General features: G+C 37.4%; 2 protein-coding genes across 3 annotated transcripts in view; one reads left to right on the top strand and one right to left on the bottom strand.

The window, feature by feature from the left end:
* Nucleotides 1-27,556, top strand: part of LOC141458393 (uncharacterized) — a 311,203-nt gene that overhangs the window by 236,584 nt on the left and 47,063 nt on the right. The window lies entirely within an intron of this gene.
* The window catches only part of E23 (ABC transporter G family member E23), a 306,543-nt gene that overhangs the window by 250,329 nt on the left and 28,658 nt on the right, over nt 1-27,556 (bottom strand). The window lies entirely within an intron of this gene.

Genomic DNA, 27,556 nt, shown 5'->3' with positions numbered 1-27,556 from the left:
CACCTGGGTCTGATAATGATCACGTAAGGGCCTAATGAGTTTTCTTAAAAATTGCGATAACTTTTATTTTTCCAGCATTCGGAGGAAGATTGAGGCTGATTGGAGTAAAATCTTAACGATTTTAGGTGGGCGGTATGTTTCGTCTCAGTTTTAACCCCTTTCTGTCCCCCAATGTATGCTAATCGCATCGCACGCATCGACCTCGGCAGTTGTCGTACTTACGACAACCTCCGACGGCTCATTGCTCCGTTTTAACTTTCAGTTCAAGTTTGTCGTACACCGCAGTCTGTTCGTAACGTTTGTTCTCTGGCACTCGTACGGAAGTGTTTTCCGTTTTCCGCTATTCTCGCTACACCGCACGTTCACCGCTAGTGTACGAGTGTTCAGTTTACTACTCTTCCTGTTACACCGCAATTTCAAGTGTTAACCCGTGTTCACTTCTATTCGTTACACCGCATGTTCACGGGTACGCAGTTTTCCGCTATTCTCGCTATACCGCATGTTCACCGCTATAAAAGAATATTTACGCCTATTTGGCCTTCAATCAGCTCGCCTATAGTCAAGAGGACATAATCTACGCTCATAAAGATATCTGGGGCCAGGGGGTGGGGGAGTCGACTCTCTTTTCCCTTTGGGGTTTCCATTTCCTTAGAGCTTTGTCACGCCACTGTCCACATCTTGGAAGGTAAGCTTTATTATTTCATTTTATTTGTATAATTTCATTTGATTGCCCGCATTAAGAACTACACCCTATTCTATACAGTCCACTTACCGCGTTTGTTTGCAAAGATCAAACAAATTTTGGTCTTCAGCCTTATGAATTTGGCGTGACAAAGCTCTAAGGAAATGGAAACCCCAAAGGGAAAAGAGAGTCGACTCCCCCACCCCCTGGCCCCAGATACCTTTATGAGCGTAGATTATGTCCTCTTGGACACGGGATTTGCTTCGAAATGGTATCAATTTTTAGGAAATTTATCTGTCTTTCTAACCGTGTCATCAGAATCGAATTCGGACTAAAACTTTCTTGAGTAATAACATTTTTATTGGAAAAAAGTAATGATTTTAGAAAAAAACTTTAAAGTGACGTCACTCAAGAACAAAGGAAAATATGAAGTTGGCCAATACGTCATTGAACTCCACTTTAGATGTACTTCACACAGTAGGCCTATGGACAATACTTACTGGTTCACCCTGTATAAGGACTTTGGGGGCTCGCTAAGTGACTTTCCAAGTGGCTTGGAGCACATTTCCGGTCTCACTAGTTTGTTTCATTTAGAAATGTTGTTGCATTCCACACTCTTAAGCTAATTCTTCTTAAGAAATACCCCATGGGACTGTCGCCATCCCAAAGGAGGTACTTCAGAGTTAATCTCCTTGTAGAACCCCAGATTTTTTTTCTCCTTCTAATTAATGCTTATACTTATTGTTACTTCATCTAGAAGCATGACTGTTAACAATTGCTTTATGTCCACTTTTTATTATGGCATACTGCAGTATAGCCCCTACTTAGTCATTTACTAGCACCATTACTAAAGCTCATACCTTTTGTACGTATTACACAAACGTCTTGTCTACCTTCTTGGATATTAACTCTTTTTTTCTAATTAAACTTTTATATTCTTTAAATAATTGATTCGTTGTGCTTTTCATCATTGCTTAGAGAGCTTAAACCAGCGAAGTCTGCCGACTAGTTTCAGCATTGCGCGTACTAGTTTTTCTGCTCTAACCTATATAAAAAAAAAATAAAAAAAAAGTGTTATAGAGCCTTAACTTTGCAATGATTCTACCAACTTTAAAGTAATTTGTACGAGCATTTTACTAGAAAGCCTCAAAATGCTTTTTAAAAAAACAAAAATTTATAAACAGTTTAGATTATAATAATTTAGACCATGGATCACAATCCTGGATTTTGAAGATTGAGGGCCAAAATTTGTACCCAGCATCCTTTTTTTTTTTTTTTTTTGAGCAAGGAACCAACCTTTCACTTTATTATGCACGCTTTATAAAAGTAAAGTAGTCGCCTATTTTGTCAGGCGGGGCTTAACGTCCAACTACCAATTAGGTGTCGTGGTCGGAGGTAGCTAGCAAACATACTTTACTGTAAATTTCTCATATTAACCATTAAATAAAATCCAAGACCTAGAGACCGGGGAATCGAACCCACTAAACCAACAATACATCCCAGCTTTGCGGGTCTAGCCTATAACCGCTCCGGCTACCGTGGCGCCTTATGCACTCTTTATCTCGCTTTATCTTCGGATGGCAGCTCAGACTCTCAAGTTTTGACAAATAAAATCAGAAGTCTTCAAAAACCAAGAAGAGTGCAATGTACTCAATGTTTTCAATCTTCTATTTCTTTTGAAAAACCTAGCTACTCAGCTGATGATTCTGCTAATTAGGATCCTTTTCAATCATCAATCTTATCAAAGGTTTTGCAAAATTATTAAAAGAGGCATATCATTTTTGGTTTTGGCAAGATTCTGCGGTTATATCTATTGTGATTTACTGGAGCGAAACGTGGGCTCTTTTACTAAGGAGGCTGAACGGTATCTCAGTGTGCCTGAGAGAGAAAAGTTTTGAGAAGAATATATGGCCCCATTCTGGAAGGGGACAGATGGAGGATAAGGACCGACAAGGAAGTCAGAGATCTTTATGCTGATCAGGACCTAGTTGGCCTTATCAAAGAAGGAAGAATTAGAAGGATAGATCACTTGGATCGAATGGGAGAGGAAATAATAGCCAGGAAACTATTTCTTGGACATCCAGGAGGGGCTAGAAGGAGAGGGAGGCCCCGGGTGAGATGGCTGGACAGTGTTTGAGCAGAATTTAAGAGATTTGGGCGTAAGAAGATGGAGAAGAGCGGCTTCAGAGACGAATGGTACCAAGATTATTGAGGCGGCTAAGGTCCTTCATGGACTGTAGTGCCAAGCAAGAAGAAGAAGAAGAGTATTCTACGGTTATAGATTCAACAGCTTCTGTCATATTCTTAGAGCTTTATTTTCCTGATGTTGTTCTTCTGAACACTATTAGATGATTAGGTTACTTGGATCGAATGGGAGGGAGGAAAGAATAGCCAGGAAACTCTTTCTTGGAAATCCAGGAGGGGTTAGAAGGAGAGAGAGGCCCCGGGTGTGATGGCTGGACAGTGTTATAGCAGAATTTAAGAGATTTGGGCGTAAAAAGTTAGAGAAGAGCGGCTTCAGAGACGAATGGTACCAAGATTATTGAGGCGGCCAAGTTCCTTCGTGGACTGTAGTGCCAAGCAAGAAGAAGAAGAAGAATATTCTGCGGTTACAGATTCAACAGCTTCTGTCAACATTCTTAGCGCTTTATTTTCCTGCCATTGTTCTTCTGAACACTATTAGATGATGCTGTTCCCTCGTTCTCAATCAGGAATATCAAAACATGCACTTCCCTTGTTTGCCACATACAGAAAATTCAACCTCATTACTTCCTCTTATACCAGAATCGAGATAAAGTAAAAGAATTTAAAGATACAAAAAAATAAATAAATAAATAAAGAAGTTGGTAAGGAAATCATTAACAAGAAACATAATATCTTGTGTAGAGCAGATGGCCTTTTAAACCAAGATATATAGTGAAGCAAACCGGATGAAGGTCTTCTCACACTATGCATGGCGGCTGAAGAAGGTACCCCACACGGCTACGAAACTTCAAACCAAGCACCAACAGTGGACAAGAGTTGCACAATTCGATTAATCATGACAAAAGGTTGTAGACCTTTTTTTCTATCTTCTATTTCATTCAGTTTGTCTTTAAAGCAGAATATATATACAACGTTGCTGGTTTCGAAATAACGAGTTAATTTAAAGCGGGAAAAAAAGTGTCAAACTCGCCTTAATTTACAACTAATTAGATTTAAATTACTGATTACCCAATCAACGTCTGAAAAAATAAAAATTGGTCATTATCTTCCGCTGCATAATGGGCGCTATAAATTTGGCGAAGGAAGCTAAAATTTCAAGCAATAACTTATTTTAATTAATTTACTTTAATATATTATTATTAAATTTAGACCAAATAAATTTAATTTTAAATTATTTCAGGCGGGGCTTAACGTCCAACTACCAATTAGGTGTCGTGGACGGAGGCGACTAGCAAACATACTTTACTGTAAATTTCTTTTATTATCCATTAAATAAAATCCAAGGCCCAGAGACAGGGAATCGAACCCAGTACCACAATACATATTAGCTTTGCGGGTCTAGCCTATAACCACTCGGCTATCGTGGCGCCATAAATTTTAAATTATACAATAAACTATAAATTTATTGTACAATACAAAAATTTAGATACTATATTGTGTAACCCAAGAGAAACCTCCCTACATATTGATCGGTGACTACTTTCACGCAATAGTGATGGATATTTTGCTGGAAATTGCTGCTCCTAAATGAAGTCAATTGCAGATAAATTATCATAAGATAAACTATACTTGAAACTAATTAATCTAGTTACTACCAACTAATCGACTGCAAAAATGAGATGCCCTGCCAGTTACTATAGAAACAACTTCAAATAGAAATCAAATTTATACTTCTACGAGCACGAGGCAGGTGTTGGTTTCAGTGGTCAAGAGCGTGGCTTTGTTAGAAGGGAGATCCCTAGTTCTAATCCCTTGTAAGACTACTTTTTATTTGTTAGAAAAAGAGCTTCCGTTCGCACCTATTGGTAGTTGGACGTTAAGCCTCGCCTTAAAAAAATAGGCGATTACTTTACTTCTCCTACGAGCAGCCAAACAGTTACGAATCATTTGTGCCATTTTGTTTTTCAAATAAAAAATTCAAAATTTGATGATAAAATAGACATTTTTCTATTATAATAAATTTGCTATTTTAGGGATAAAGCAATTTAAAAAGGAAACCTATAACAATAATATAAGAAAGGATAAAGAGGGATTTAGGAGTGATCCTACGAGTTCTAAAGCAGAACTCTACCAGGAGAAGCAGGGTGAAATGGGGAAGTGTCGCAGAGGAGTAAAAAGTAATCACGTGGTCTTTACGGGAGGGTGTGAGTGGTGGTGGGAGAAAGAAGGTTCACGTGTGGCGCACGTGTAGGGTAGAAAGGTGAACCACCTCCGAGAGTTGGTGTTGGCGGGCGGTAGTACCCACCCTGCTGGCCCAGGACTCCCGCTGTCCTGTCCTCTCAGACCCCGTTCTTTAATTAAATTACATAGCCAGGCACTTGTTCCTGTATATACTGTTCGTAATGATTATTATCTCCTTAAGAAGATAATCATTTTGTAACAAAAGATGCTTAATCGCCTGTGAACTTTAGAAAAGAAAATTAATTATAAACATTTCGTAATCGCCGAAGCAACGAGCTGTTTACTTGTGGCCCTCTTTAGGAAGCCTATCGATAGTTTCTCTTAAGTTCGGGGGGGGGGGAACATTACGTAGAAACGAATCGTGAAGATTCCATCTACCCCAATTTTTCATCAATTTCCGGTTTTGTAAAAAATGAAATGTCAATTTAGTGCAAAGCCTCGTCTAAACGGATAACTGCCATGAAAAATGAATTTTCTTAGAGTAAAAATAAATAAAATAGTTGTAGAATTTCATGCAATTTAAAAAACAAACTTCCTAAAATGGGTACTTCCGCATTGCGGCGACCCTATAATGTGTCCATTGTGTCGTCTAGTATCTAGGAGCACATCCTACATTTCATGCAATTTAAAAAACAAACTTCCTAAAATGGGTACTTCCGCATTGCGGCTACCCTATAATGTGTCCATTGTGTCGTCTAGTATCTAGGAGCACATCCTACATTTCATGCAATTTAAAAAACAAACTTCCTAAAATGGGTACTTCCGCATTGCGGCGACCCTATAATGTGTCCATTGTGTCGTCTAGTATCTAGGAGCACATCCTACAGTGTGCTCAAATTAATTTACCACCTGCCAGATGATTATTTTAAATGATTTCTTTTTGAATTTTACTGTTTTGAATTTAAATATTGTATATAAATTTAAAAAAAAAAAAACACGTACTTGAACTGGCTAACCACTCCAGAATATCAACACCGCATCCGTCCATTTAAAAAAAAAAAAAGCCTTCCCCTAATTTTCTGCAAAAAAAGGATATTTCCCTTACAATACTCGGGCATTACCTACGCCAAAGTGGTCTATATAGACCCCCAGGGGTCTAGATCTGAGCCAGGGGGTCGATTGGGGGTCGAAGGACAAACAATTTTGGAACCCAATATAGCGAACCTTGCAAAGAAACACCAGGCACACCCATTTCATTAATTAAGAAGCAATACTGTAATTACTTTACTTACTTTGACTTATTTGTTATTACTTATTTAATAAATATTAAGGAATTTAGTTTTAAAATACCCCCCACAGTGTGCGGATTTAAAATCAGACAATGACGCTTATACTCGTCGAACGCAGGGCAAAAACAACCAAACGTTTACAACGTCATAATACGAGTCACTGCAAGCGACTTTTTCTGCAATCTCTCTCTGGGGCTTGAGATTACCAGAGCATTCTGTGCTCTTTCAAAAAATCTTGCACCGCTTCACGTATGCATTGCTCCTAGTTAACTAGGGCTTTTACAAAGAAGAAAAGAGAGCTTTTTGAATTCTGTGCAAAATGAACATCATGCTCGTACTGAGGTCCTGAATCTCTATCTAAAAGGTAAAAACGGGCATTGCACAAGGGTTTGAGAGCTTCTATTTGTGTGTGTGATTCCCCAATCTCTAATGGCGGAGACCACTTATCATTTGGCTGGCTCCCACCGCAGTTCTATTGGTAAGATTAAGGGAAACATCCCACCAAATAATATTCTTATTGTATATTTTATTAAAATTTCGAGTTTTTATAGTTAATGGCAAATTTTATATTTTTCACAACGAGTTATACACGTCGAACGCACCGTAATAGAGATTTGGTTTGACGTGTATACACGTCAAACACGCTTAACTGGTTAAATTTCAAACAAGATATTTTTCTTAAAACTATTTGTTACACAATGTAAAAATTACTTTAATAAATGTTTAAAAATCATAAAATAAATGTACAAACACAGTCAACCTAATAGATAGTTTTATTTTTAATTAACCGAAAATTACTTTCATGGGGGGGGGGGTCGATGGAGATTTCGAGAAATTATATTGGGAGGGGTTCCTTGATCAAAAAAAAGTTTGGCGACCGCTGGCACCTATAGCCTTTCCAGGGTAACCGCATGAATTAAGAGCAAGTCGACAGTCAGCGGTATCCCATTCCTGGTGGCAATGTGGCAATATACGAGGTGTGTTCAAAAAGTAACGGGAATTTTTAAATTTCGCGGGTTTGGAGAGTCTGATTGTAAAATTTTTTTTTTTATTATGTTGGTACACATGCCCCTGAAGTACGATAAAATTTTCAGTAATATTCATTGTTTACTTCTTAAGTGGCAGCCGTTAAGGTTAGACGTGTTTTTCGAGCTTGGCGATTTTTGTTTGTTAAAAAAAATGGATCAAAGAATTTGTATTTAATTTTGCGTAAAAAATGAAATAAAGTGTGTGAAATGTTAATAAAGGCATATGGTGAGTCTGCTATGAGTAAAACAAGGATTTACGAGTGGTATAAGCGTTTCCAAGATGGCCGCGAAAACGTTGAAGATGACGAACGACCTGGACGTCCAAGCACATCAACAACCGATGAAAACGTGAAAAAAGTGAAAGAAATGGTTATGAACGATCGCCGAATCACAATCAGAGAAGTCGCTGATGATGTTGCCATATCAATTGGCTCATGCCATGAAATTTTTTCGGATGTTTTGGGTATGAAACGTGTGGCAGCAAAATTTGTTCCAAAATTGTTGAATTTCGAACAAAAACAGCGGAGAATGGAAGTTGCTCAAGAGTCACTCAATGAAGTCGACAACGATGCGGATCTACTGAAACGTGTTATAACAGGTGACGAAACATGGGTTTACGGATATGATGTCGAAACTAAGGATCAATCGTCCCAGTGGAGGCATTCTGGATCGCCAAGACCGAAAAAGGCTCGACAAGTGCGGTCGAATGTGAAGGTTATAAGATAAGATAAGATTAAATAAGGGCGGCCACAAGGCCTACGCCACTGCGACCCCTTTGGATCTATTGTGGCTCCCCGACTTTTAGAGCTCACCCTCCAAACCCGTCCGTTTAATTAGACTCTTAATTCTGGAGAGTGACTCCTGGGTAAAGCTCTCAGGCCTTGGTTTTTCCTCCCCGAGAAGTAACATCCTTAGCCATACAAGCCCCTCACACTGACACAACACGTGCAGTGCAGTTTCCTCTTCTTCCTGGCAGAACCTACAAAGGCTGTCATCTGCCAGGCCCATGCGATGCATGTGTTTTCTGAGTCTGCAGTGGCCAGTTAATAGGCCTACAATCATCCTGATAGCCCCACGGCCTTGACGGATTAATTCTGCAGTCAGCCTCGGCGAATAGCTTTTTATAAACTCCTTCGCCTGTCTCTGTCCAGTGGTGGCGAGCCACCACTCCTGAGACCTACTCTGCACCCACAAATTAATGGCCGCAGTCTTGACACACTTCGAAACCCCAAAACAGGGCTCCGGGCCAACGAAGTGTCCCGCAGAATGTGAAGGTTATGCTCACTGTGTTCTTCGATTTTAATGGCATAATGCATCATGAATTCTTGCCACAAGGTCAAACAATCAATAAGGAGTACTACCTACAAGTTCAACGCCGTTTGCGTGAAGCAATCCGAAAAAAACGCCCGGATTTGTGGCAAAACAATTCATGGATTTTGCACCACGATAATGCACCTGCTCACACTTCATTGCTTGTTCGTGAATTTTTGGCCCAAAACAAAACTTTAACGATGCCCCAGCCTCCATATTCGCCAGACATGGCTCCATGTGACTTTTTTCTATTTCCAAACATAAAGAGAACATTAAAAGGCTGTCGTTTTACAAGCATAGATGACATTAAAAGCGAATCGCTGAAAGAGCTGAAAGCTATCACAAAGATCGAGTTTCAGAAGTGTTTCGAGGATTGGAAAAAGCGCTGGCAAAAGTGTATTGTATGCGAAGGGGACTACTTTGAAGGCGACAATATTAATGTAGATGAATAAATAAATATTTTTTTCAAAAAACGAATATTCCCGTTACTTTTTGAACACACCTCGTATAGCTCTTCGCCTGCAATATTCTGAGGATAGTTCATCCCAAATCTGGGGAAAGCTCTAGGGAGGTTAATAAAAGTTTGTTTTTTTTTAATTAAGGTTAGGGGCATAAACGTGATGTAATAAATATTGTAATAGTCAGCCAATCATTAACTGGTTCAAAATTGTAGGCCAATATTGATTCCTGTTTTCGGGCTAAATTTTGCACAAATTAATTGACATTATTTAAAAAATAAGTAAATTTACAGGGAAATTTTTTGATTTAAATGAGTAAATTTAAAAAAAAAAAAACATTCTAAAGCAGGCACCAAACTGCCTGAATTGATTTTCTCTGACCAACTGACCTGCTCGTTTCGCTCTGTTTGTTCCGCCAATTGGAATACATTATAACGGAGTTTTGGCAAATGGTAACTCCCCTCTTTTCTACTCTCTTTGTGTTTGTGTTTTTTGTTTTTGTTTTTTTACTTATTCAGTTAAATTTAAAAAAAAAATGTTTGAAATTACCATCAGGCTGATGGCTAAATATATTCTGGTTACCAAAAAATCGCCCTGAAGGTTTCTTGTACAGTTTGAAAGTGTCGCCTCATTTATCTACGTATGTTAAAATATAACCTAACAATTAGTCTTTTAAATAATTAGCAAATACGTTTTTTTAACCAGTTCTACTAAAGTTAACGTTGACCATAACGGATCTTATAATTAGCTGAACTAGTCGGCATTTTTTAAAAAAAAAAAAAAACGCCTAATTATTGGTATCATTAAGTTGGCAAATCTGGGTCCTTTAGGCATAGATAGGCGAGCACAAAAAAGTTTTGAGCCTACGAAGTACTATGCATGTGCCAAATCCTAACGACCGACAGCTGTGCACAGCGTAAAGCCTTCTCTTTCGATTGCAGCGGTCTCACGTGTTTGTAGAGAAATCTGTCTGACCGGAAACATCGTTTGTGTAAGAGGTGTTAGTTTCGTATTACCGAAAACATGGTACTACACATGTAGTAGAGCAACGAATTGTCGTGAAATTTCACATGAAACTTGGTAAAAACCGCTACTGAAACTTGATCTTTTATAGCGATGAATGTTGTATCAAGTGCGCGAGTTTTTTTTGAGTGGTGCAAGCGTTTCCCAAAGATGGCCGAGAAGACGTCGGAGCCCGGGTCCATCGCCCTTCCACGTCCAAAACGGATGAAAATATCGATTATAATTAAATCAACATTACTACCGGTGAGGTGCTTGCTTAACTCCATGAAAAAAGTAAGGAAAAAAAACGACTGGATTTGTGGAAGAATAAGTCACGGGGTTCTCCAACAAGACAACGCGCCGGCTCACACTGTATTGTCTGTCGCAAGACGTTTCTAGCCAATTACAACATCCTACAGTTTTTAGGCCATCCGCCTTATGGGGCCTGACCTGGCCCCTTGTGACTTTGGGATCTGTTCCCCAAAGTCAGATCTGCATTAAAAAAGGAACACGATTTCAGTCCGTTGAAGCTGTGAAAGAAAAAGCGGCACGCGTCATGCTGGAGCTGACTGAAAAAGACTTCCAGCACTGTTTCTGAACAATGGTAAATTCGCATGGAGCGTTGTAGGGGATAGGGGAGGGGTGTATATTGAAGGTGATAATAACTAAATATGTTTAAATTTAAAATAAAATGTTTTACAGCATCAGTCTCGTTATTTAATAGCCACGCCTCGCATTGTGGCCATTCAGCTGTTCAGCGCACAATTAATAATTTTGCTAATTTCCAAAATATTCCTGTTTTGGGCAGGATCATTACAAAGAAATAATTTTTTTTTGCCTCGCCGTACAGGCACCCCCACTCCAAACTAAATGTATTTGACACTTCCTGTACTCTACGATTGTATCTTGCAATGAAATTTCGATATCAAATAAACCGGCAACAATAATCGTAACCTTCCTGAAAGCTAATAGGTTTCCTTTCCTGTTACAAATGATGGAAATAATTTAAAACAGAACACAGCCAGCCCCATATGTTGCACCATTGATTTACACTTTATGGTAAATATTCCTTCCCCTCCACCTCATCTTCCCACTTCTCCTCCTCACACCACCTATCTCTTGATATTTTGCCTGTATCTATCTAGAAAGCTGTGCTAGAGCTATGTGGGCTGTCTTCACTGGCCAAGAAATCATCTCCAGTCCATGTGAGAGACCTTCCTCAAGGCTATTATAGCCCGCTCTTTGCTGTTCTAGCATCATCATTGCTTGCCAATATTGTATTAACTATATCGGCCAGCGTTTATAATGCCAACATTTTGATTATTTCATTTTTATTCTAACCATCCCATCTTTTATTAATATTGAAATTTTTGCTTGATGAAATATTTGGGTTTTTTTGAGAACACACATTCCCAATAAATATTCAAAATTAAAAACAAAAAAAATCTAAAAACAAATGTAATAAATAATTCCTACGAGAGAATAAAAAAATAAAGACAATTACTAAAATGCGTGAAATTCAATCAAATAAAATGTGTAATATTTCCTGCGTTCAATGCTTATCTTGAAATGAAATATATGTCAGCATACATTAAAAGTTGAGTATATGACAAAATTAACATGTGTGAAAGTCGTTAGCCTAAATGGTCCATCTAAAGATGACTGTTCAGTCAACTACAAGCATGAAGAGTTAAGTTTGTTTTTTCTATTAGATCAATCTGTTGCAATTAGCTAGCATAAGAATATCATTGTCTCTCTCTTTTTAATGTCCTAGGTTAACTATATGCGTGTTACTTCGGAATATATGTTAAGAACAAGTTAAAGTAGGCTGTAGCCTGTTCATGAACATGGAAATTTATTTTAATTGTTTAATAATAATATTAAGATCTACTCAACTTGTTCCCGATTTGTAACTGCAAGTCGCCAGGATCAGATAGGATCATAGAGGGATCTATGAAGAGAGGTACTCTCTGTAACTCCGTGTTATAAAATTGTGTCAATCATGCAAAACAGGTTTTGATTGGTATAAAAACAAACGATGATGTCTGCAAGACTAGGAAAAGATTTACATTCAGAGTTAGGTTTGCATCATAAACCTCTTTATTAATAAAGGATACGCTGCAGTACTGTAGTCTACTGAGGAGTGATTAAGGACGCCAATGACTTAGCGGATCTTATGGAAAAAACTAACAAGAAAGTGGCCAATGAAGAATAGCTCAACTGAAAGTGAAGAATAGCTCTAGCTAGGCTCTAGTAGTACGCAAACATTTCGCTGGAGGTCCCAGTAAACAAACGCGAAACTGGGTTTCACGGTGAAACCGGGTTTAAAAGTATCAGGCTCTGGAGAGTACCTATCGCTAGGGGTATTGGGGCTAGGGTTCCAGCAATTTTTGGAACTGAACTGGAAGAGTGAGTCGGGATTACATACTCCGTCCCAGGCCAGACGTTCTTGAAAGACGCAGTGCTGACTTCAATTATTTTAGGAGTATTTAGAGGGAAGAAGTTAGTTAGCTCACTCACTCAAGGGCTATAACGGGTCCATGAAGGACCCGAGCCTCAGCCACTACAGCTCTCCACCTCTCTCTATTTCTTGCCGACGTCCTCCATCTCTGATGACCAAGGGCTTCCAAATCTTCCTGCACGTCGGCCAACCATCCTAGTCGAGGCCTACCCCTCGGCCTTTTTCCACCAGGGTGTCCATATAAAGCTTTCCTGGGACCTCTCGTCTCCTCCATTCGGTGCAAATGTCCCAGCCATCGTAGTCTACCAGACTTTATAGTGGCTACTATATCAGGCTCACCGAACAGTTCAACGACTTCTCGATTCGTCCTGATTCTATAGCCATCCTGCGTCCTTACAGGTCCGAAAATCCTTCTTAACACTTTTCTTTCCCACCTGCACAACCTTTGTTCGTCCGAATTAAGTTAGCTCATTGGTTCAAAATCAGTAAAATTAATTTTTCAAAATTTCAACTAAAATAGTTTTCAATTTATTTTAAGTTTCTTGGGCTCTGCATAGACAAAAGACTCACGTGGAACCCCACACACTAGACTTAAAAGACAAGCAATGACGAAACGTGCGAAACTGCTTTACAGGACTACTTGGACGACGCTCCAAATTGCCCTTAGAACTCAAACGTTTAATATACAGTACTATCCTCAAACCTATGTGGACTTACAGGACTAGAGCTGTGGGGTTCAGCCAAACCAACAAACGTACGGACGGTACAAATATTTCAATCAAAACTCCTCCGAAAGATAACTGACGCTCCTTTCTACGGTGACTAACCTCACCCTTCACACCGACCTCAACATTCCCATTCGTACAACCAACTCCCCAAGACTAAATATCAAAAATTCCATACTACTCTCTCTACTAGCTCAAATTTTCTTGTACAGTCTCTTGCCTCCTCTGACATCCCTAATACTCCTCTCCGACTGAATCGCCAGTGGTCCCGCGACTTCCTTGAGGTCTGAAGAACTAAATTATTACTCTCCTCTCACCTCCTCGTATATCCTCCTCACATTCTCCTCTCTCCTGTAGAGAGTGCTACCGCTGGGTAGTTTCTCTCCTCCTGTTCTTCCCGCTCCAGTTCATCTCATTCACCTCCTATTTACTTATTGTATATACCTATACTGATTGTAAATTACTAAATAGATTTAGAAAAATAAATAAATAAATTTTGATACTAAGCGCAGCTCTAGAGGAGGCGGTACTTTATGGGTTCTTAAAAAAAAAAAGCCTTAAAAATTAGGCTAGTTTAAAGGTAATTAAATGCCTTTAAATGAAGAAAATTAAGCCTTAAACGTTCCAATTAAAGATAACGTTACTAGCACCCTTAATTTTTTTTTTTTTTACTCTAAACCATTCAACTAGGTACTATGCCTTTGAAATTTTCGTATACTCTTTTAAATAAAACTAAAGAATCGTTAAAATAGCTCAATTTAAAATACTGCAGCAAAATTGTTTAAAATACTGCATGATAGTAAAACTACGAAAAAAGTTAACCAATAATGCAGAAATGCAATTTAATTGCCTGCAATATGACTGGTAATTGTCGAATGCAACAAATTGCGAGAGCTACCAAAAAATTGGTAAAAAATGTGTGACGCAAATTGTTGAATTTAATGTCAACCGACCTACGTAAAAGATACTGAAGTTTTTTTAAAAAAAAAAAAGACTAAAAAATACTAAATGCAACAAAACTGAATAGCATTAAAGACTTAATCCAATAATAATACTGTTATTACAAGGGACCACTTAGTAGATTAATTGACATTGTACCTTGTAAACTGTAAATAACAAAATTACACAAACAAAAAAGAAACTGAAAAACAAAAGAAAAGAGAAAACTGAACTGCACAAAACGTTTTAAAAAGAATGAATTGCAGTTGCAAGTTATTTATTTTATTCTTTTTAAGTGTGGGTCTTTCTATGCAAAACATTTACATGTAATATGCACACTGCACTTTATAAACATATGTAAAAGATTGGCTGCAATTTACTTACGGGCGATTTATCTGGCTTAATTCTTGCATCTTTTTGCCTTTTTTAATCTTCTAATTAATTATTTTGTTACTGAAGCGTTTAATAATTCTATTATGCTACGTCCTAATACTAACAGATTGTTTTCTAACTTTGATGGTTAAAAAAACGAAATCAATTATTTTTGTACCGAAAATAAATAATGAGGATTTTCAATTTTTGATTATAATTAATTAATTAATAATTAATTATAATTAATAATTATTTTGGCTCAAATAACATTTAACAACTAACTCAAAACGAAATTACACAAAGATAATGACGTTCTCGGATTAACTCGAATTGCAATTAACCAGTTGAAATTTAATTCTAATTAGGAGAAATAAAAAGAACATTCTCATTGGTTATTTATTAATTTTATTCTAATTTTTATTCTAGATTAAATTAAACCGGCTGAGATGGACAGGCCATGTGGGCGAGGCTGTGTGCCGATGAGATTCCCTCCAAACTGCTGCGCGAGACCCCGGATAGGAGACGGAGGGTAGGTAGACGTAGACTTGCTTTGGACTGATGGGAGTTACCCAGGACGCGAGGAATATCCTCGGACTGCGTAACTACGAGGGTCGTTTGAAAAGTCCGTGCAAAAATAAAAACTACTTAATTTTTTTTGGGGTAAACCTTTTTTATTTTTCAACATAGTTTCCTTTTAGGCTTATACACTTCGTCCAACGCTGCTCTAGTTTGTTGATCCCTTTCGAATAATAGGATTTGTCCAAGCTCTGAAAAATAGCCATTCGTTTCTGCAATCACCTCCTCGTTTGAATAAAATCTTTTTCCCGCCAGCCATTTCTTCATATTGGGGAACAAATAGTAGTCCGAAGGAGCCAAATCTGGAGAATAGGGGGGGATGTGAAACGAGTTGGAACACTATTTCCATTAATTTTGCGACCACAACTGCTAAGGTGTGAGCTGGTGCGTTGTCGTGATGGAAAAGGACTTTTTTTGTGGGCCAATCGTGGGCGTTTTTCTTGCAGCTCGGTTTTCAAACGGTCCAATAACGATGAATAATATGCACCCGTAATAGTTTTACCCTTTTCCAGATAGTCGATGAGGATTATTCCTTGCGAATCCCAAAAGACAGTCGCCATAATCTTTCCGGCCGAAGGAACGGTCTTCGCCTTTTTTGGCGCAGATTCCCCCTTGGTAACCCATTGTTTAGATTGTTCTTTGGTCTCAGGAGTGTAGTGATGTATCCATGTTTCATCCACAGTGACGAAACCACGCTTAAAGTCCTGCGGATTCTTCTGGAACAGCTGCAAACCGTCCTTGCAACACTTCAAACGATTTCGTTTTTGGTCAAGCGTGAGCAAAAAGCGGCACCCATCTTGCGGATAGCTTTGTCATGTCCATATGTTGATGCAAAATATTATGTACCCGTTCATTCGAGATGCCCACAGCACTAGCAATCTCACGCACCTTCACTCTTCTGTCATCCATCACCATATCATCGATTTTATCAATGATTTCTGGAGTAGTAACCTCAACAGGGCGTCCAGAACGTTCAGCGTCACTTGTGCCCATATGGCCACTCCGAAAATTTTGAAACCGCTTATAAACTGTTCTAATCGAAGGTGCAGAGTCACCATAATGTTTATCAAGCTTCTCTTTAGTCTCCTCAGGCGTTTTGCCTTTCATAAAGTAGTGTTTAATCAACACACGAAATTCTTTTTTGTCCATTTTTTGAAAATCACTCGACTTCCTCGATTCAAACGAATGCCAAACACAAAGAAATAGACCGATCTGGCTGAAACTTGGTGTGTGTTCTTCCAAGAGATGCTACTAACTAAACATAACCTCGATACGCGCCAGTGGTGCTGTCTCTTTGACTTTGCTCGGACTTTTCAAACGACCCTCGTAGATGGCGGCAGCTAGAGATAGAGACGACTGGCGGAAGCATATTGTGGAGGCCAAGACCCACATCACTGGGTTTGTAGAGCTAGGAAAGAAGAAGAAGAAGAAGAAGAAGAAGATTTGAATTTTTATTAATTTTGGAGACTAAAAAGTTTTTTTAAATACCAAATTTAAATTTTTGTGTGAGTTTACAAATATTGCAACTTCTTCTTGTAGCTCTACAGCCCGGTGTGGGTCTTTGGCTTCTCTAATAATATCACTCCAGATATTCCTATCTCTTGCTTTTCCTCTCCAGTCATCTACTCCAACGTTCTTTAGATCTTCCTCAACTTCCTGGAGCCAATGCCTACGTGGCATCTTCCAACTCTTTTTTTGCCGATCTGCGGGGCATTCTGTTTCTCCAGTCATCCTTTCCACATGACCCAGCCACTCCATTCGTCCGGACTCTTATAAAGTGCATAACGCAGACGTCTTTATATACAAATCATAGAGCTAGCAGTTCTTTCGAATTCTCTCCAATTATTACTTTCATTGTCATAAACCGTATCGAATATTTTCCATAATATCTTAAAAGTTCGTATATCTTGAGACTGTTGTCCAACGCCAGTAGTAAGGGTCCAAGTTTCGGCGCCTTTAGGCCGTATTAGGGTTTTGTATAACCTTTACCTTTGTGATCCTCGACAAAGGTAGTTGAAGTTTTAAATAACTTGTAATTGGCAAAATATGCCCCAGTTAGCTGCCATTTCAATTCACCTGATATTTTGTTTTCATCATTTAATTCCGATCCCAGGTAAACAAAGCTTATGACGCTGATGGAAGGTATAGCCCTGAATATTGCAATATGGAATTTATAAAAATGCAGCAATAACAGTACGATATATAGTATAAAAATCTTAAAAAGTGTGACGTAACGCATTGAGCTTTCACATGTGATCTAATTAAACTGGTTAACTGCATAAGCGTTTTCTTTTTTTAGCGCTTTAAGGCTAAAATTTAAATTATAGGTCGCGCATATCGCTTTTTTTTTTGTCTTTTAGCTAAGTTAGTTTTCGAATAAATGCTTCAAGTCCTTCCAATCGTAGGCTAGTTGGGGATTTTTGGGACCGTCTTTTATGTTTTGCTTGAAAATTTATGTCCAGCTTTCTTTCATGTTGCTATAAAAACCCAAATTAGTAATGTCGGAATTCTTTGAATTTATCCATCGAAGCACACCCGTTTCATTGTATCGCTGATCTGTTTTGAGTTTTCATCCATCACCAGAAGCATAATCAGTTTGGTGTAGAGATTTAGATTTCACTTTTATAACCGCTCTTGCACTACATTTGCTGACTTGATTGTAGCTGACTAGTGCGAGATGGTGATTTTAGTGAAATCTAAATCACACAAACTAATTATTCTTTCTCTGATGATGGATAAAGGCCGTAAAACGTTTTCAAATGTCGCAGAGTTAAGCCAATTTTACCTTATTCAGGAAGTAAGTCTTTAGTCTAACAAGAAGTAAGTCTTTAGAGCTCTAGTCTATTTATAATTGATTTTTTATATTGTCTCGCTAGACAAGAAAAGTAAAGCAATCAAAAAGGTCCCCTGGGCCTGAAAAAATAAGGTTTTTTTAGGCAATAGCCTAAAACTGGCTGGGTGGAGAAATGCATAAAGATATGTATGCACATTTTTATTCAATGAACAATGCTTTTATAGGTATTTTTCGAGGGCACAGAGTGCCTTCATTTTCCTGCAATTTTTGCCTATTATTATTAAGAAATTTAGTAATTACTGTTCATTATTTCTTGATGACTGAATCATAGTTTACAATAGGATGAAAAATTAATGCCAGTTTTCAGTCATTATAAACTTCATTATGCCGAGCTTTCGACCTAGAGTGCTAGAAATTATATACATAGTATCTAAGACAGAAAACAGTCTAAATTTCACTAACTGACCCCAACAATTTATAAATAACATATACACCAACTTACTACAAAAATACTTGGCAATTGGCAACTCTGTGCGGATCGTATCTACACAGGATCAACGAAAGATCCTCTCCTCTTTGCGTAGATTGCAATGAGGAGGAGGATTTCAAACATGTAATAATGATATGTCCACGTTATGGGGTAGAAAGGAAACGAATGTTTGACGGTATATACAGGTATTTAGATGCACCATTTCGCTACGAAGACATTATATCCTCCACCAACATATATGTGCTTTAGTCTATAGCAGAGCTAGCTAAGAAATATGAATGTATTTAAAAGTTATAGCCGATTAGAATGAATGGAAGAAAATGATTAGAGAAGGATTACGGCGATTTTAATTCAGGTTAAGCTATAAGAATGGCAGAAATATAGAGTACTGGTCAATCCATTAGTTGTAAGTTTGTATGTAAATAGTTGTATATAGTAGAGAGATGAATGTGTGAAGGGAATGTATTTATAAGTAAGAATGGAGAGTGAGTGATATTCTAGTGATAAGCACCTAGACGATGCTGGCTGTTTGGCGAAAGCCAATGCCAAAAAAAGGCAAAAAAAAAAACACTGACTTCCTTATAACCAAACACAAATCACCCACAGACCGATCACATTCAGTCCATGATGTCTGTTCAGACAGAAGACACACCAACTCTCTAATGTTGTAAAACAGTGTTATTGTAAATTGGGTAAATATTTTTGTAAATTTTCCTTACATTATACATATTCAATGTAATATAGTTATTGTTAACACACTGTAAAAATATGTTCCACAGCCCTGCAGATGACCCTAGACCCTAGGTCGAAAGCTCGGCATAATACAGTTTATAATGACTGAAATTGACATTCATTTTTCATCCTATTGAAATTTAGTATATTTGCAAATTTAGAAAATTCTAATTTGTTTTACGTCAAAAAAAGTTTAAAGGTTTTTTTAAAATAAATAAATAAATTAATTAATATTTTCTTCAATTTTTAATTTTGTGAAGACAGAAGTTTTTAAATAAATAAGAATTTAGATAGCGAGTCTGAAAGAGAGTATTTGTGAAGATACGTCAGAAAGTGGTGATGTAATAGAAGTGTGTAGGGAACGGCGCGGAGATGTGTGTGTGTGTTTGGGAGGAAGCAGAACCAGGAGAGTGAGGATAGAGGAGGCTGTAGATGTGGAAGACCAAGTTAGGCCGTGTAGTCGGCCTTGGGTTGTGATTCCAAAGCGCACACTTGGCTTAGAAGCTAGCCACTAACTTGATCGCAGGGATGTGGGCTTCCTTTCAGGGGTACTTATCAGCCTTGTCTGCAGTACTTAAGTATACTTTTTTCAGCAAGCAGCTGGCCACTTAATTTCCGTTTCTTTTTCAGATAGGCGTCTTTTTTTTTTTTTGCATATTAATTGCAATTTTACTTGTTTTAATTGCAAGCATTAACAGACTGTACTCTTCAACGTTAGTTTTAATTACAGTTTTATGTTACCTAAAAAATAACTTTAAATATAAACTAAGTGCACGCCAACTATTTTATGTTTAAATTTAATTGCTATCTCGTAATGGGAAGAATCTGTGGTCATTGGTTTCACACATGTTACGGTCTTGTACCCTTTTAATCCAATCAGAAAAATCGGTGGTTAAAAGAAGGCTACCAGCACAATGAAGCGACGGCGAGCGAGGCGGCTAAAAGGAGGACATATCCTAACCATCGTCGCTATGGTCAGTCCACATTGTCCATGGCCATGGTCAGTTAAGTTCCGGCATTCTTTGTACGCAACATTCTAAATCCATACTTAACTCAAAATGGGCTTTTAATTTTCTATTGCAAAAAGAGCATCAAATAGTGGTAAATTCAGTGTAGTGAGGCAATCTTGCATGATTTTAATCTTGGGGGAGAATCTTTATTTAATCAGATTAATCAAGATTTCATTCCTTGTCATCCCCAAACATGATCACCAAAGTATCGGGAGCCTGATGGTTTCTCGAATTGTCCATGAAAGCGTCAAAGCAATGATTTAGTTATCTTGCCCTGCTAATGGCAAATGGCTTTAGGAATGTAAATGAGTCGCTTAAAGAAGCCGTGATAAGCTGCTTCAGAGGTTTAAAGGATTCCCTTTTTCTTTTTTTGTAATTTTCGGATGTAACGCTGCAGTGCGAGGGGCTAGTCAGGCTAAGGATGTTACTCCTCGGGGAGGAGAAAAAAAAAACCAAGGCCTGAGAGCTGTACCCAGGAGCAGCTCTCCAGAATTAGGAGTCTGATTAAACGGACGGGGTCTGGAGGGAGCCACAATAGATCCATGGGGTCGCGGTGGCGTAGGGCTTTTAAGGACACTCTGCTAGAATCTATCTATTTATCTAATTCCGGATGTCGGAACCAGTAACTTATAGCTCGACACGTTCCAGATCATCCTCCTAGGCGATTGCTAGCGTAACTTCTCCGTTTTAGTTATATTTACTTATCACAAAATTAGTGGTGCTGAAGCCTTGGATTTTATTTACTATTTTAAATGGTCAGTTTTTTAAAATTGCATAGATCTTTTTATGATCGAAAGAAAAACAGAAAGTAAAGTTATAAAATAAATATTAAACACAAACAAGTGCCAGTTTAGATTTCTTTTTTAAAAAAAGATGAAACTTTAAACAAAACGCTCAGATCTCTGTATTGAAACCCAAAGTAATTAAGTTGTAAAAGTTTTATGTCTCAAAAAGAAAAGGCATTCCACATTTTTTTTTTGGTTCAAAATGTATCAAAAAAGAAAATAAAGAAAAGAAAATTTAAAAATTGATGAAGTAATCTTGAAAAATAAAATATGAAAGCTTCGGTACAAGTCCTTGGGGCAGGACGAATGTACGAGCAGGTGCAATTGAGTTGTCCTCCTCAAAGCTAACCAACCACCAAGTTTTCTGCATTTTTATTGCATTTAAAATGTTACATATTTTTATTAGCGTTAGTTTTATATTTATGTAACTAAATTCCTGTATAAAATACTATAAATAGTATAAAAAAACTATTAGAATAATTATAATAATTCATTAGGCTGAATTAAATATATAAATTCTTGATGAATGCCCAAAAATTAGCTGCAAAATTAAGAGCATTAACACAGCTTACAAATTTGGGGCTCAAAATGTCTTTGAAGTCTTATCATTTGCCCTTCCCCCCTCGGACGTTTACCTTGAGCATGCCATTAAATTGGTCGTTAACCCAGAGCTAAGAGTTATATTCACCTTTTTATATAAAAAGTTCATTTTAAAATTTTGTACGATAAATTTTTCCTTCTTCTCATTTTTCTTCTTTGATAAGACCCCTTCCTCACTGCCGCCCTCCACCCAAAAACGAAAACCAAAAAAAAAAAAAAAACATGGACACGCAAACTATAGATATGACGTCATTTGACTTAAGTTACTTAAAACTTGGAATAGCAACAGTATGGTGAGAGTACTTGAGTATTATTATAATTTAAGGAGTCGATTACCAGCAGAGTTGCAACCTTGACAGTATACCAAGGTCATACTAATACTTCTTCGCTTTTTACAATAACCGCTTACAAATACACGCCCAAGTGTTTACATAGTTGTTCACTTATCGGGAGACTTTTTTCTTTTTTTTTATTGGTAAGTCCCTAAGTATTTTTATTTTTTATTTTTAGATTTGGCGAAATTTGGCTAAGTTAATGTTTGGCATGCCCATTATGATTCTCAAGATTTTGAAATTGAGCTTCTACCGCAAGTATAAGATCTCTCGAGTAAAAGAAAATTCAAAAAAAAAAAAAAAAAGACCGTACACTTCTCAGATCCTAAGTTACTTCAAACTCCTCCAAATTTTTTAACCAATTTAATTCTTAATAATTGTATTCAGATGGTAAAAAATTGAGAAATTAAACATCCATACCTCGTAGGAATGCCCACAATACTGTTACATACAAAATTTAGATAAGGCATTTACCCTAAAGAGTTCTAGAAAAGTAAAAAATTCCATACAGTAATCGCAAGTTTTCCAATTTTAGATTTGTTATTCAATCTTGGTTTATAGCCAACACTTTTTCCACTTATTATTAGTATGAAAAGACACAAGACCGTACATTGTACTAAAAAAAATCTTACTTTAGAGGAAACGCTCTTCCTCCTCCTCCATTTGTCCTATCCTAGCAGGAGTCCCTCAAGGAAGTATTCTCGCTCCACTTCTCTATAGTACACGGCAGATCTTCCGCTCCATCCGAACACTACAATTTATTTGTATGCCGATGATACGGCCATCCTATCCCATAATTCAGATCCAGTGAACGCAATCCGATCCATCCAGTCTCATCATCATATCCTCAAACCATGGTTTCGCAAATGGAGAATAAAGGTCAACGAGTCTAAATCCCCATTACATAACCTTTACCCTCAATCACAAGGTACTCCCACCAATCTACCTGAACCATGTTCCTCCAGCAGATAAGGTGCGTTATCTTGGACTTTTTCTCGACAAGCGCCTTACTTGGAACCCCCCCCCCATACTCGACTCAAGCGACAGGAACTTTACTTACTTTACCAAATGACCAAAAGACTCTTCGACAAACCGCATCCAATCCCTTCAATCGAAAATCCTACGCACAATCCTAAAACGCTCCTTTCTACGTTAGCAATCACACCATCTACACTGACTTAAAAAAAATCCCATTTGTCCTTGACCCAGCCAAATCTCGTTACACCGAATTTCATTCTAAACTTTCCCAACACTTCATAACCCGTTCATAAACAATCTATCCCAAACTACGCTTTAAATCCTCGCCGAAGACAGAAGCGTCGATGGCTTCGCGATCACCCTGATCGCATGATAAAAAGGGGCATCCTTCGAATTCACTTCAACGGCATCCTGTGTTAGCTGACTCATGATGGTTATCGTTGGATGGCCTTCATTCAAATCTTTCCAGCCATTTTTATCTACGTATTTAATCCGATTCACTTGTTGCCAATAGGCAGTTGTAAATTAAATAGAGTTAAAAAAAAACCTTTAGAGGAAGGTTATAACCTGTTTATCCTTTTCTTTTTGCCGCAGAACCCATTAAATGTTCAGATCAAACTAAGTAAAATAAGCACCGAAGTTATATCATGTAAATCTTGCTAAGAACTTTTCCATAATTTGGAAATTTTGGGGGGGGGGAATAATTACCATAGAAAAACCACCCGTGTTATTCCAGTCGATTGTTGCTCAATTTATTGTTTTGTTCCCAAAATTAGAATCAAGTTTTGGGTAAACCTCTGATGGCACCAATAATAGGGCAAAACACAATGGCAGTCCAATCTCAGACAGTTTAAAAACACTTTTTTTTATTCTTCTAACATTTCTATTCCCATATCGACCTACATACATACATAATCACATACATCCTGGAGTATAATTCAGAACACATGATTAGTAGGCATTAATTTTAAATAGGCAATTAAAATAAGAACAAAACACTAAAATGCTAATGGCTAAATGTTCCCGTATAATAAGAGTTAGTTAGCCATAATTAAATGCGGGTTTTAAAATTTATTTTTTCCTTAAATAGCAATCATTAATAATTTTGCTAGCATTCAAACAAAAAATAATAAGTTTATAATTCGATTTTTATTATTGTTAGCTCCTGGTTCTATCGTTTAAAAGCAGCTCTTCGTAACAGGTTAGTTTTCCTGCTTAGGATTTCATTCATTGCTTTGGATTCTGGAAAAGGTTTTTCTCCATAAAAAAAAAAACTTTAAAAACAGTGTAAAGGATTTTCTCTTGATTTTTCATTTTCCAATTCTAATTTTAAACATTTTTATCCTTAATAGCCAGACAGGAAATCGTATACCCGTAATCCAATCTCGTGCTTATATCCTCCAGGATACCAATTTGATATTAGCCCCTACAATGTATTGGAAAGACATTACGATTTTATTAGATTCCTTTTCCATTATTGGATACACTGGTAGTTTTCTTCTCATAGTCCATCTCATAAAAAATAGTTTTCTCTACAGACCTATGCTTTACCATGCTATGGTTTAGCGATAGTTACCGAGTTCAATGTAGTTTTATCAGCCTTTAAAACAAGAAACAGCTGCCCATTTTACCATTCAAAAGTAGCTCCCTTTTAGCACGCCTTAGGGTACGTTTACAACGGAGCTGTGAGTATAGATGATAGCAGAGATGATAACTGATACAGTAAAATATAATCGCTGATTAGTGTGCACAACGGAGCTGTGATACATGCAACATGCCCGAGTAGTGAAGAAGAGTTTTTATGTTCAGCAGCAACGAAATGGTATATTTTAAAGTAAAAAACGCTTTAGAAAATATCATGTACAGCCCCTTAAATAAAAAACGAAGTACTTTGGGTGAATTTCACCATTTATATAAGGAACTTAGAAATTATCCGGATCGTTTTTTTTTAATATGTGAGGATGGGTCCACCCACATTCGACTATATTTTAGAAAAAATAAGGTCAAAATTAAGAAAACTTTGGAAAAATTGTCATGGAAATCCTATAACCATAGAAGAAAAACTAGTGATTACTCTTAGGTTAGTAATGATTTTATTGAAAAAAAAAAAAAACAAATAAATACACATGAAAATAAATGTAAGCACGATTTAAAAAACAAAATATTGTTTAAAAGTAAATAATAAAATAATAACCAAAAATAATGAGTAAAGACAGCACTAATTAATTTTTCGACGTCCATTTTGAAGCTCCGATACTGGAGTTCAGCTAGCAGAAAAATGAAAAATTCAATTCTATCATCTATGCTCGTATATAGCAGCGAGTATGAGCCACTAGTCGAAGCTTCGTTGTGCACGCTCACATAAGAATGTACTAGGTTATTCTATAAGCGCTGTTGCATCACTGCTATCATCTCCGCTATCATCTATGCTCACAGCTCCGTTGTGAACGTACCCTTATACTCATGTGCGAAACTAATTATATATACTAGAATGAGAAGTACTATTACTAGAATGGTCACGTACACACAGGGTGTTGGCTAGGGGAGATTGAGATTGAGCTCTGAATGTTGACTGACAGGAAAAATCCCAAGACGGATTTGGGAGAAAGCTGGAAGCAGTAGGAGTTGAAGTAACTGAAGATCTCGTGGTTTTCTATCAGTAGAGGACTTTAAGTGTTGTGGAAGATATGGAAACGATCAGCATGGCCTTAAGGGGTTATAGGCAGTCAGAGGCGCCAAAAAAGTCATTTGGGGGGGGGGGGGGAACGTGTTTACTTTTTAATTCGGGAACTTTTGCGTCATATCAGTCCATGTTTAAAGAACTTATTGTAATTTTTTCGTTACAAATTAATAATAATTGTACTAATGGCGAATATTTTAATGCAACACGTCAAAAAAATGCAACCCTCTCGTGGACATGATATCTTGAGACTGGGTCATCTGAAATCAAAATTTCGAAAAGATTTCGTTAGTAGATGACTTTATCTCGTACTTGAACGAAGGATTTAGAAAAAAATTGAATTTTTAATTTTTGGGACAACTTTAAAGTTTGAGTCACGATTTTCACTAAAAAAATTGACCACTTTATGTTTGTAAAACAAGTTCTATTCATTGAAAAAAAAATTCCTTCGTCCAAGTACGGTTTTAATATGTGTAAAAGAAATACGTAAAATTGCAAAAAGATCGGTGCAGTAGATTTTGAGATATCGTGTCCACCGTGACTTTGAAAACGTAGTTTTGAGAAAAAATGCGTTTAAAGTTTTCAGCGGTTAAAGGTTTGCGAATAAAACTTGGATAATTTTTTTTTCAACTTACACAGAGTCATCGATTCCCAGGCCCATAAAATAAGTCCTCCATCTCTTCCAAAATGTCGCAAGTTTTCCGATTTCTGCTGTCTACATAGGATTCTTGCCTCCCGCGTAGCAAGTTGAGCTCTGTGCTCAGCGATGGTAATTCGAACGGTCGGGGCTTGTAAACACTTTCACTCTTACAATTTTGCTCGGATCGACTTGAAATTTTAGGACAACATTCCTGAGATACTATACTTTAATATATATATATTAAATTTGTAAAATGATGCCAAAATCTGAAAATCGAAAAAAATATATATATCTGTACCTCGGAAGGAAAAGGCACCATGTCCATTTTTTTCGATTTTCAGATTTTGGCATCATTTTACAAATTTTTTGTTGCTCTTTCTACAGGTGTAAAGCACTATGTCCCATGTTTACTATTAAGCGATTTATGTATATTTAAAAAGCGCTCTGATACTTCATTGCTTAAGGGTAAAAGGCACTACATGGGCATATATTTTTGTACAATGGAGATCAAAATAAAATATTTTAAAATATGGAAGGTTAAGTGGCCATACCAACTGTAATAATTATGGTGAGAAGTACAGGAAAGAGTATAACCGGAAAAGTGGAACAAAAAATGAATATGGAAAAATATCTTCATTTGGCTCCCCTGTAAAATTTACTTTTTGTGTCATGGTGCCTTTTCCCTCCGAGGTACAGATTATATACGAGGGTCGTTTGAAAAGTTCGTGCAAAAATAAAAACTACTTAATTTTTTGGGGTAAACCTTTTTTATTTTTCAACATAGTCTCCTTTTAGGCTTATACACTTCGTCCAACGCTGCTCTAGTTTGTTGATCCCTTCCGAATAATAGGATTTGTCCAAGTCTGAAAATAGTCATTCGTTTCTGCAATCACCTCCTCGTTTGAATAAAATCTTTTTCCCGCCAGCCATTTCTTCATATTGGGGAACAAATAGTAGTCCGAGGGAGCCAAGTCTGGTGAATAGGGGGGATGTGAAACGAGTTGGAACCCTATTTCCATTAATATTGCGACCACAACTGCTGAGGTGTGAGCTGGTGCGTTGTCGTGATGGAAAAGGACTTTTTTGTGGGCCAATCGTGGGCGTTTGTCTTGCAGCTCGGTTTTCAAACGGTCCAATAACGATGAATAATATGCACCTGTAATAGTTTTACCCTTTTCCAGATAGTCGATGAGAATTATTCCTTGCGAATCCCAAAAGACAGGCGCCATAATCTTTCCGGCCGAAGGAACGGTCTTCGCCTTTTTTGGAGCAGATTCCCCCTTGGTAACTCATTGTTTAGATTGTTCTATGGTCTCAGGAGTGTAGTGATGTATCCATGTTTCATC

The sequence above is a fragment of the Rhodnius prolixus genome, unplaced genomic scaffold (assembly GCF_049639745.1).
Source record: "Rhodnius prolixus isolate KJV_2025 unplaced genomic scaffold, Rpr scaffold_5, whole genome shotgun sequence".
In the NCBI taxonomy this organism is placed as follows: Eukaryota; Metazoa; Arthropoda; class Insecta; order Hemiptera; family Reduviidae; genus Rhodnius; species Rhodnius prolixus.
The sequence above is the reverse complement of the archived record's forward strand: the minus strand, read 5'-3'. Positions and strand labels throughout refer to the sequence as shown.